Source organism: Acomys russatus, chromosome 15 (genome assembly GCF_903995435.1).
Source record: "Acomys russatus chromosome 15, mAcoRus1.1, whole genome shotgun sequence".
Taxonomy (NCBI): Eukaryota; Metazoa; Chordata; class Mammalia; order Rodentia; family Muridae; genus Acomys; species Acomys russatus.
The window spans coordinates 40,782,344-40,794,788 of NC_067151.1; the positions used below are offsets into that span (position 1 = coordinate 40,782,344).

Genomic DNA, 12,445 nt, shown 5'->3' on the forward strand with positions numbered 1-12,445 from the left:
TGTATAGTCCTTGGCTGATGTCTCATAGCAAGTCTTATTGATGGTATAGTATAAGAGATTAATGTTACATGCTAATGTTATTTGTATCTTGTTATAATAAATCCCCTTTCTTTATGGGTAAAATGAACCTTGAGGGAAGTAGATCAAAAGCATCGAGAGGTTTTGTTCCCAGTGAAATGGTACTGAACGGCTGAGACGCAATCTTCAGTTCTTGGTCATTTTCTCTTTCATCTACAACCAAAGTAAGGAGGTTTGACTGGTTTTCACTGAGATTACAAGCATCCAATGTTTTTTGAAGGATGTGGTTTTTTCAGTTTCTTTTAAAACTTATTTTTAATTTATTCAGGATCAACTTAATCCTGATCATAGCCCCAGTCTCTCCTCTCCTCCCGGTCCCTCCCTCCCACTCTCTTCCCACTGCCCCGCCCTTGTCCTCAGAAAAGGAGAGCCCCTCCCCCAGCCCACCCCAGCACCATCAAGCTGCAAAAATATGGAACACTTCAGGAATTTGTGTGTCATCCCTGCTGCACAGGGGCCATGCAAGTCTTCTCTGTATCATTCCAATTTTAGTATACGTTCTTGCCAAAGCAAGCACAGGATTTGCTCTTTCTAAAAGATGTTCTGTTTTGTTTAAGGTATAAGTTGTGATTGTTGTACCTTCTTCAGTATTGTCATCTTCCAGGAGTTGATTTGCTTTATTCTTGTAAAATGATACCTTACTTAGTCTTTGAATTTTTCACACACTTATACAATGTGTTGTGATCATATCCCTCCACCACTACGCCTCCCTCTAACTCCTACGGGTGCCCCCACCTTCTGTTTCTGAGCATGTTGGCATAACTGGATCTAGAGCACACATTAGTATTCTAAGAAAAATGGATAAGCAGTTGTTGACAGCAACGAGCAAGCAGTGTTGTCTCCAACTCAGAGAGGACACTACATGAGACGAGTTCTACAGCAGGCCTAGTTTCTGCCAAGAGGGGCCTGTGAAGGGAAGGCACAGCGAAACCACTGAGCTAGACTGCTCCACGGATAGAAAGAAAGAAAGAAACTGCCAAGGCTGTCTTCTGTGGGGAGTGGGTAGAGAGAAGAGCAAAGGGGCAAGAAAGCAAACATATTTTAAATGACAGGCGGGGGGGGGGGGGGGGCGGGGGTGTGTGAGGCCTTTGTGAGGCAATACAGGCTGTTTGCTTGCTTGAGAACTAGATGGTTTAAGTGAGGTTCCTGGTAAACAGAAACCCACCTTGAGGTCTCTGCTTACCCAAGCAAAGTCCTTCTGTTTAGGACAGTGTCAGGGCTATTTGGAGTTCCATTTTGGACCTAACAAATCCCTGGGAATTCAAGATTACCTTGGCCTATATAATGAGTTCCAGGGCTACATAATGAGACCCTGTTTCAAGAAACAGGAGGAAAAAAACATATATATATCTTAAATAGTAGTGTGGCTCAGAGGTAAATAAAAGTAAACAAATTAATTCCTTAAAAGACATAAATAATCAAGTTTGATTCAGGAAGAAAAAAAAATCATCTTATTTGCTTCATACCTATTGAAATTGGTCAAATCTGTTATTGTGTGAACAGGATTTAGGAGCTCTGAAGCAAGCTTTCAATTCAAGACCAGCCTGGTCCAGACAGCAAGACCTTGTCCTAAAAAAAGCAAAAGTAGCCACCCTGCACAGAGAAAGAAATCAAGTTTTAAAAATTATTCATTTCCATAGTAGCACATGTCTTTAATCACAGCACTCAGGAGGCAGAGACTGTTGGCTCTCTATGAGTTTCAGGCCAGCCATGTTATATAGTGAGGTTCAGCCTCAATTGTTTTTTAAGGAAAAACATTTAATTAGTTCTGGCTTACAATTCAGAGGTTTAGTCCATTATCATCATGGCAGGAAGCAGGCTGACACACAGGTAGACATGGTTTTGGAGAGATAGCTGGCAGTTCTACATCTGGATTGGCAGGGAGCAAGAAGAGAAAAAGGACACTGGGCTTGGATTGAGCATTTGAAGTCTCAAAGCCTATCCCCAGTGTCACACTCTCTCTGACAAGGTCACACCTGTTCTAAGAAGGCCACAAGACCTAATCCTTTCAAATCATGCCTATGGGGGCCATTTTCATTCAAACCACCACAGAAGGTGAGTAAAGAAAGACCCAGACAAGGTAAGGGTAAGGCATAAGTCTTACATAAACCTGAAACAAGGCTCGTGGGCCAAAGAGTCATCATAGATGAGTATGGAGAAATCTGGTGATCTTGAGTGAGCACAGATATGGTAGAAGATGATGTCAAGGGATCATCAGCTTCAAATTTTTTTATTATTATTCTGTACATGTGAGATGGGGAAGTTGGGTGTGTACCACACGCATCGTGGGAGTCAGGGGACAACATTGGAGAAGGTTCTCTTCTGCCACTTTACAGGGTCCTGAGGCTCAAACTTATGTCTTCAGGCTTGCATGGCAACAGCTTTTATTCAGTAAGACAGTTCTCTGGCTCAAAACAAATTATTAATACTTATTAAAAAAAAAATTGAAGTCCTTATCTGGACTTTACTTTAAGCCCAAATAGTTTTAGTTGTGAATCTTATTAAACATTTAAGAAAAAAAAAATCAATTCTACACATAGTCCTTTACAAACTAGAAGAGAAATATTTCTCAATTCATTCTGTGAGGGAACACCTGCTCTGACATCAAAATGGATAATGTTATTACAAGAATAAAATCACTGCCTAAGGATTGAGCTAGAAATGATCATAATGAGTGAGTTAACCCAGAAGCAGAAAGACTCAAATGGTATATACTCACTTATATCTGCATACTAGCCCAAGGGGCATGTTCCATGAAAGCCTTCACTTACCAGGAAACTGGGACACAGGGGAGGAGATCCTATTGGGACTCTAGATGAGAGAATCATGGGAGAACAGCAAAGTAGAAGGATCCAGAGATCCTAGAAACCTACAAGTAGAACATTATGATAGGCAGATTTGGGCCCAGGGGTCCTGCTCAAACTAAGGCACCAGCCAAGGACAATACAGGCGGTAAACTTTAAACCCCTACCCAGATCTAGCCAATGGTCAGAACATTCTCCACAGTTGAGTGGAGAGTGGGGTATGACTTTCACACGAACTCTAGTGCCTCATATTTGACCATGTGCCCTGGAGAGGGAGACCTGGTGGCACTCAGAGGAAGGACAGCAGGTTACCAAGAAGAGACTTGATACCCTATGAGCATATACAGGGGGAGGAAATCCCCCTCAGGAACAGTCATAGGGGAGGGGAATAAGGGGAAAATGGGAGGGAGGGAAGAATGGGAGGATACAAGGGATGGGATAACCATTGAGATGTAACAAGAATAAATTAATAAAAAATTTTTTTAAATCACTGCCTAATATACTATGAACCTTATGTTATTACTAAATTCTGTCCAGCGGCACTTTTAGAAGTTGCTATATGACATTTATCTCAGAAACAAAGGTTGATTTGAAATTCAAACACTGATCAATGTAATTCACCATATTTACAACATAAAGGATGTTACCAAATAATCATCTCAATATAGAAAAGGTGTTTGATAAATGCTTGAATTATGATAAAAGCTTCTCCACAAATCAGAAGTAGAAGGGAATTTCTTCAACTTTATATAAAAAATCTACAAACATTTGCAATAAATATCATAATTATAAAAAAAACTATGTGAGAAAGCTTCGGAGATACTTAGCAAACTTGAGATAGGTTAAGAGTCCTTAGAACAAGAACAACAACAAAATAACAAATCATTAAAGCTTCATCAAAATGAAAAACGTCTATGCCTAGAAAAATTAAGAAAGTGAACAGATAAACCAAGAACTGGGGGAAAATATTTGCAAATTATGCACATGACAAAAGACTCATATTCATAGTATATTTTTAAAAATAGCTATACTTTGTAGCAGTCAGCTTAATAAAATAAAACAATTCAATAAAACACAGAACAGATGGTTTTCATAAAAGGAGATATTTGGATGATCAGTATGCAAATAAAAACCGGGATTCTCCTACAGACTTCTCTGTCGGAGGCTTGGTGGCCGCCTGATGAGCTTTGGCGGAAGTGACTGGACCTGGGGAACTGTGACCTGATCAGTATAGTAGCTCATTGATAGGCTCATAAGATGATGACATTTACTGGGAAGTGACACTTAGTTGGGATAAGTAAAGAGTTCTACATTAACTCTGTTCTTCCAGTGTCTTACTCTGTGGCCTGGCCACCATTAGCTAAGCAATTGTGTTCTGTGCAATGTCACACCATGCTGCTCTACTTCGTAATGGCTAAGAAACGAAGGAGCCTGGGCTGAAAACTTTCATATCCTGAGCCAAAATACGTTGTTTTGTCAGTCATTTTGTCACAGTGGTAAAAATTGTAAGAGTCTGAATATCATTAGCCTCTAAGGAAGTGTGAATTAAAGCCACAATCCAGCCACAAAAAAGGGCTAAGATTTAAGGCTGAAACAACCACTGTTAGTGAATGCATGAAGCAGCCAGAACTCTCATATTTTTCCAGTGGAAGAAATGCTATTAGTTTTGAACATGTTAAATAAGTATTTTTTTAAACACTACACAAATTAAATATTTTATTAAATATTTTATCCACCATGTATATAATGCCATACTAGAAACCAGAGGTGAACAGTGTGAGAGGAAAAAAAGAGTGAATGTGGAAGAGAAAAGCCCATTTCAAATCTTTGTGTTTAGTTGGAGTTTCTCCTTGAGAGGAGGAAAATGTTTTGGAGATAGTGGTGATGACTGTACAATATTGTGAATGTTACTGGTGACACTGAATTATTGGTAATTCACAGTAAAATGTTTTACTTGCAGTTGATAGAGAAAAATTATCCTACAGTTCTGCTTTACAGATTTGCAGAGTCCATATAACAGTAATAAATTCAGAATAACTATTTCATCTCCTTTGTGGCAAAACTGTGTAGAAAAATATTTACCTATAAAGTCCTCTAAGGGTTTAAGATGGGGGCGATTTTGAACATCTTGGCAGGAAAAAAAGGGGCCAAATTTAGATCCATTTGGGGATTATTTTATGTACGCAAAATGCTTGATCTATCAAGCACCTGACTGGTAAAATAAAATTGCTGCCAACTCTACAAATTGCTTCCCGCACAAAAGTTATAAATACCCAAGATTCGGTACCTGCTAACAAAATTACGAATTGAAATTTTTAGAACTTCAGTGTTAAGCTACTCAAAACCTGTATAGGTAACACGCTTCCTCATTAGGACTTGCGTAGCATTATCTGCTGGTTTATTTTTAATGCTTCTATAGAATCACTGATTTTGCTCAAAATGATTCAAATTCAGGAAATATTCTCAAAGCAAGCACCTGAAAAGTACCATTAGTTTATTTCAGACATTCTAAAGCACGTGGGTAGGCATTCATTTAATGTACATAAAATACTTACATTTTCCCCTTTCTCTTGAGAGAAATTACTTTTGAGGAATGTAAGCTGTTGAAAAGGACTACAATTACCAAAGAAGTACAGAATAAGAACAGAGAGTTTTATAGATAAATTGGATTTGACTAATAGGTCATGTTATATCCTACCATAAATGCAGGATAAAAAGTTACCCAATAGTGGCAATAAAAAAGAAAGTTTTATTCACAGAGAGGTTATAACTTGATGCCCAGCATGCGCCAGATCCTGGATTCAATTCCAAACTTAAAAAAAAAACAGCAGGAAAGAAGAAAATGAGTCGCATTCTGGGGAAATGCCTCGGTTGGTAGAGTGCTTGCTAGCATGTACAAATCCTTGGTTCCATCGCCAGCACTGCACACATTGAGTGCATGCCTGTAATCCTGGTTCTTGGGAGGTGGAGGCAGGAGGATCAGAAACTCTGAGGTCGTCCTCAGCCACACAGCAAGTTTAAGGTCAGACTGGGCTACACCAGCCACTGTCTCATCATCATCATCATCATCATCATCATCATCATCAACAACAACAACAGCAACAACAACAACCAATGAAAACCCTTCTTAACCTTATTTTCAAAATATCACTTTGGTAAAATAATTTCTTATCTCCTTCCCCACCTGAAATTCAATTGACTTACAGTTTCCAATCTGCAAAAAACAGGTGAAGCTGACATGAGAAAAAAATAAGTTTTTGTGTATTATTTTTTTTACAAGATACATATGTTAAAGCTTCGAATAGAAGATGGGTTGGCAAGATGTTTTAAATACAGAAGCCCAGTGAAAATTCTAATGATGCTTGCTACCTGACCCTACTTTTGACTTACATTTTTTAACATATGTTGACTTCAATTCTCTACTTAGGGGCTATGAAGGTCTAATTAGGTGTTATATATGACTAAAAATAGAAATTTAATTATTCCATAGTAAGTGCAGTTTGCTTAGCTGACAAATGGTTTTGAAACCATGGGATCTTGTTGAAAAAAGCATAATGAAAAAAATCACCTACCAACAAAATAGTATAATCCTTAAAATGAAAGAAGCACCACTCATGGGTATAAACATCATTCTGTTGTTCCAAAGAGCATGTCCTGGCTCATGGGGGATGGTCCCCATGGTGGCTGTTCTCAGTTGTCAACGTGACTACATCTGGAATTAACTAAAGCCCAAGCGGCTGGGTACAGGTAGAAAATCCTTGTAATGGATTTGTTCTTAATTAAGTCATCTGGTGGGAAGACCTACTTTTAACCAGGCTTTTCTGAGGTAGAAATATATGCCTTTAATCCACATCTTTTGAGTCAGGGAGATGCACCTTTAACCTGAGCCACACTTTCTGTTAGCAGCCTATTTAAAGGACATGGAGGGAGAGATCTTGATCCCCTTGTCTGCTTTTTCTCTCTCTCTCTCCCTCCCTCCGTCTCTCTCTCTTTCTCTCTCTCTCTTTGTCTCTCTCTTTCTCTCTCTCTATCTCTTTCTCTCTCACACAAGTCCATCCCATCACTGGCATTAAAGCCTACTTCTTTCAGATTCACTTATATACTGAAGACCAGCTAAGACATCCAGGCTCGTGGACTGAACAAGCTACTGGATTCTCGGACCTTCTATTTGTAAACAGCCATTGTTGGACCAGTTGGCCACAATCTAATCATATATGTGATTTATTCAAATATATACACATACATGAGTATGTGTATGAATAAATACATATATGTATAAGTGTATATATTCATTCTATAGTTCTGTTCCTCTAGAGAACCTTGATTAATACAGTCCCTCTGTGTCTTCACATAATACGAGGTTGTTGATTAAATTCCCCAGTTATATTCACTTCTTATTTTTTTTCCAAGACAAGAGTTTCTCCATGTAGCCTTAGCTGGTCTGAACTCACTTTGTAGACCAGGCTGGCCTTGAACTCACAGAGCTCCACCTGCCTCTGCCTCCCTGAGTGCTGGGATTACAGGCATGCACCACTGTGCCTGGCTCATCTTCACTTCTTATAAGAGCCTACTATGTGCCCATCACTGTACCAAGTGTCAAGTGCAATCAAACAGAGATGCATATCCAGCAGCTGGCAGAGGCAGAGAGTGTTCAAGAAAAAGGGAACCTATTATGCAAAGTCTTGAGGTGGGAAAGAGTTGGGCTGGTCCCAGAAACTGAAAGGGCAGCAGGCTGAAGCTCTGTGGGTGGAGAGAACAGAATGAGATGAGATTAGAAAGACTAACAAAAGGCAATCCATGCATGCCCTTGTGGGCACATTAAGAAATTCTTAACAGTCTGCTCTCTAGCTGGTTCCTGGCAAAGACATTGGGGCAGAGCTTGGGACCAGAGTCCCAAGAAGTACATCTGAGAGGTCAGTCTGGGTACCAGCAGCCAGAATGGAAGTGTCAGCTGAAACCAAAGTGGTAGGAGGAGAGTAAACAGAAGTGAAGGATTTGTTGTAGAAGACCATAAGAACTATAAGGCATGTTGAATGTGCAAGGTAAGAGAATGAAACTTTTCTAGGTTGAATAAACTAAAGTACCATTTACTAAGCTGGAAACACCTGGGAATAACAGGTCAGTCAGGGAAGCTTTGAAGTGACTCAAGAATTTGGTTGAACCAGCCAGCCATAGTGACATATCCCTGCCATCCTAGCTGCTCAAGAGACTGGGCAGCACAGTGGAACCTAGTCTCAAAAGCTAAGCAAACAAGGGCTAGGGAGGACAGCTCAGTGGGTAAATGCTCTAGCCATGGAAGCCTGGAGAGTCCAACCCCTGGAGCCCTTGCACAAGCCAGATGCAGCAGCACGTGTCTGTCACCCCCACATAGCGAAGCAGGCAAGCCCTGAGGCAGAGACAAAGAACCTACAGAAAGCTCTGGAGCCAAAGAGCCTGGAGTAAGAAACACAGAGGCTATCATTTGCATGCTCAGTGAGGAGGAAGAAGAAAACTGACAATTCACAAGTTGTCATGTGACCTCCAAATACATGCAGCGGCATGTGCCCATACACACACACATATGCAAGTAAATACTAAACAAAACAAAAACTCTGCATAAAGGTCAGCTAGATCATGTTTCAGATGCTTGACATAGAGCAAGCAAAAGAAAGTTGCATCATTTAATCATATTTATTTATTAATAATAATATTTATACATATTTATTTTTATATATTAGTAGTATTTAAAGAAATAGCAGAAGAAGTTCACACTTTAGTGGCTGCCTGAATAGAAGACTATAAGAAAATAGAGAAGAAATAGAAGGGAAAACAGGATATGTCATGTACCAGAACCTAAGGGCAGAGACGAACTGGAAAGTGTGCAGTCTGAGTGCTGTAAATGTTGTTTTTATTTCTTCAGATGAGGAGATGAGATGAAAGCTGCTCCCAAGCCCTTCTAGCTCTTTCTAAACTCTTATAGCTGGTTCAACTCAGTTGTTCTGGTCCAAGCTCCTCTCCAAACTGACTGAATCAAACTGGCCTCAAACTAATTCTGGCAATATGTTTTAATCCTCTGGCTACTTCTCATTCTCTGGCTTGTTCTGTTTTCACCTGTTTCTAGTTTGTTCTCTCTGCAACCTGTCTCTGTATAACTGTCCTGGTAAAAACCCTTTTCTCTCTCACCTCGCTGCTGTTAAGTAGCCTCTCTTTCCTGTCTTGTTCTTGTAAGAGTTGGGTGTATCCTATCACTGACTCATTTTGTCAAATCTTTCTCTGATTCATCAGTTTGACTGCCCCTCAGTTAGACGTCACTTTCAAACATGTCTTGTTCTTTCTATAAACTAACCTTGCCTACTTTGTTTGGTATTAAAGGTGTGTTCTAGGGCATGTTAGTATTCCAGCCAGATCACACACCTAGAAGGTTTTTGCGTGTCATCCCTCGCCACAGCAGCCATGTTGCTAAATTAAAATTCTTCTACAGAATATTCATGAGAAATTAACACAGTGACTATTAGATGGACATCCCCAGGGTCCCTGAAGGCCTCCACCAGGCAGTTTCAGGAATATATAGAACGGAGGCAGATTGGAGAGGTTTTTTTGTTTTGTTTTGTTTTGTTTTGTTTTTGTTTGTTTGTTTGTTTGTTTGTTTTTGTAATTTAAAAAAGCATATAACAAGGAAATTGAAGAGAAGGAGACAAAGTTGGTGGAGGGAGGTAGGACAGGATGATGAACTAAGTTTTAGATGCAGCATGATTCAGTTAGCTACAGAGCATCCAAATAAAACTTATCTTACAGAAAGTTGGATGAAGGCTAGAGATAAAGCTTTAGATTCATGTACGTGTATCTCTAGTCCAGATGTCCTCTGAACATACCTCATCCCCTCCTCCAGTCCACGCTGAAGGTCTTGCAATAAAAGAGAAGACTTAGCACGTGACACTCTTCCATATGTAAGTCCTGAACTACACCTATGCAGGCAGCAACTCTCCAGCCTCATTCGAGAATCTTCAAGCCTCTTTACTCATTAGCCTGAATCCTTGGGGGGATTTTCTGAAAGCTTAATTTTCCTGGGCTACAAAGTATGTATTGGTCTTTCCTGTCAGAATGAGGAGCCATTGGAGACTTCAGAAAGCTGAAGAAGATACAGTGTGTTTCTTTGTTCCTACCCTTGGCAACACCTCACTTCCGGCGCTTTTCTGTAGAGTTTGCTAAATAAACTCAGAACTTCATCCTCCCAAGAGCTAGCTAGTGTGGTCTCTTAGACAATTGTTGAACCAAGATTTTTTCTTTAAGTAAGAAATAGGGAGACATTATGAAAGTAGAGAAAGTGGGAGATGAAGGAGAGATAAACATGTTTTTTGTTTAGATCCCAAGTGAGGGATGAGGACAGACTTGTGAGAGAGCAGGTGATGTTTATCCCCCTAGAAGTCGAACCACTTTGTGGGGGAGCTTGGCTGTTACAGGCTGAAAAACAACCTTGAACAAATTCTGAGAGGAGATATAAATGTGAGCCAAAAATAGGAGGCGTGGTCTTTGGATACTTGGGATCGAGTGGCTGGCTTTCCAGAAGCTCCTCAAGAGAACTGCTCCAGTGAAGGCTTCGGGGCTCCAGGCTTCCATGGCTGCTCCGATCTCCAGCGGAAGTCAGGTTCCAGTTGCTCCAGGAGTCAGCAGAAGAAATCCTGCTGATGGCACCGGAAGAGTTGTTTCTGGGAACTGATGCCCATAAGGTTTCACTTTTGTGTTCTTTAGTCTTCTCTTCCTCAGATTTATGCTAGTCGGATTGTAAGGGACTACAATTACGCTCGTTTAATAAGTTCATAATAAAATATAATTGTTAAGAAAATTGAGCCAACAGGGAGGAATTTGGGGATTTGAACCCATTAGGCATGGCTAGCGTTTCCTCATGCAGGTGTATCTTATGGGCTTCTGTTTGTTAATAAAAAAAAAAAAAAAACCAACAACAAACAAACAGCTGACAAACACCTCCTCAGGTAAGTTACCCATCCCGTATCAAAGAGCTCATCTCATAATCACTGCATTCAGACAGTGCAGAAGCTAGTCACATCACCAAGAAGAGTTGGTATGCACCGTGTGCTCAGCTCCAGCACGTTGGAAAGAAGTGAGCTGTTTGTTTGTTGTTGCTTTGCTGATGACATCCGCTGACTTACACTAAGTTTCTCTGTCCTGAGAGAGAGACTGCTAGTTTGGTACGAAGGATACAAGGACAGGACATGGGCAGGATGTAGGAAAGGAAATTTTGGAATACATCAATCTCACTGCATTCATTTTCTAGGAAAGCTTTAACAAGCTACCACAAACTTGATGGCTTGAGCAGTACATAACCTATTTTCTAAGTCCTGGAAGTACAAACCAAGGGGTCAGCAAGCTCATATCCTCTTCTGAAACCTGTAGGTGAATCTGTCCTTGCCCTTTTGTAGCTTCTAACCCTAACCCTAACCTTTGACTTTCCTTGCTTGCAGCTCTATAACTCTCACCTTCATCATCAAATAGCATTCTGCCTGAGGGTCTCTTGTACATGTGGCATATAAAAATGACAATCATATTAGCTTGGGACCCGCTTTACTATGCCCTCATTTTCACATATTACTTGCATTTCAAACTCCTGTGACCCTATTTCTAAATAAGGTCACATTCCGAAATGCATTTGGTTAGGACTTTCAATGTTATCTTCTTTAGAGTCACAATTCAATAACATTCATTATCACAAAAAGGGAAATGACAGTTAGGGATGAAGGTTTGGGAAGCCAGTTGCTGTCCTCATTAACTATTTCTGGGCTGCAGCAACCTAGCCCTGCCTTAACAAAAGCTTGCTTCCGTAGGCCTCTCAGCCATATTCTCTCCGTCTCTTTGGGTAGAGTTTTGTCATGGATCGGTTACCGGTTATTTCTCTCCACCAAAGTTTAGGGAATGGATCTCAAATTTTGTTATAGATTTCAAATCACCTAAGAATGTGGTAAACACACACATACACACACACACACACACACACACACACACACACACACACACACGTAGACTCTCTCTCCTCCTTCAGCAGGTTCTCTCATCTGTAAATCATCTTAGCTCTGTAACTGTTTTTGAGATGATATGCTCTGAAGTTGAAAATCCACTGACTCAGAACTCATGGAGTGTCCTCTCTCTATTTCACTCTTTGCCACCCCTGAAGACTTTATCATCTACACAAATGAGCCAACGAAGGCGTCTTATATCTTGACCCTTTTATCTTCAATGACGCTCCAGTCTACTCCATGACAGCCAGTTAGTGTCACAGCCACTTCCTAAACTTTTCCACCGCTGTTTCACAAGCCTAGTATAGCCAGCACTGTAGTGACTGGATTCTATAGTGCAGAATAAAAACATGAGTTCTTTTCTCCCAATTATTATTTTTTTTATCCTCCTCTGTAGACTAGTTACCTCTCTGCCTCCTCAGCCTCTTATGCTTAGGGCAGACAACTAACTCTCATGGCTTCGCGCAAGCCATGCAATTTCTCCTAATCCATCACAAGAACAGTCTCTGTTCAGCAGGAGAGGTCACGGAGGATTCCCTTGATGTACTTGGGCAC

General features: G+C 40.4%; 1 non-coding gene across 1 annotated transcript; it reads right to left on the reverse strand.

Moving 5' to 3' along the window:
* Window positions 1-484: 484 nt before the first annotated feature.
* Window positions 485-595, reverse strand: LOC127199734 (U6 spliceosomal RNA). The gene has a single exon (XR_007831998.1). It is a non-coding gene; the product is annotated as a U6 spliceosomal RNA (small nuclear RNA).
* Between the last annotated feature and the right edge of the window lie 11,850 nt (window positions 596-12,445).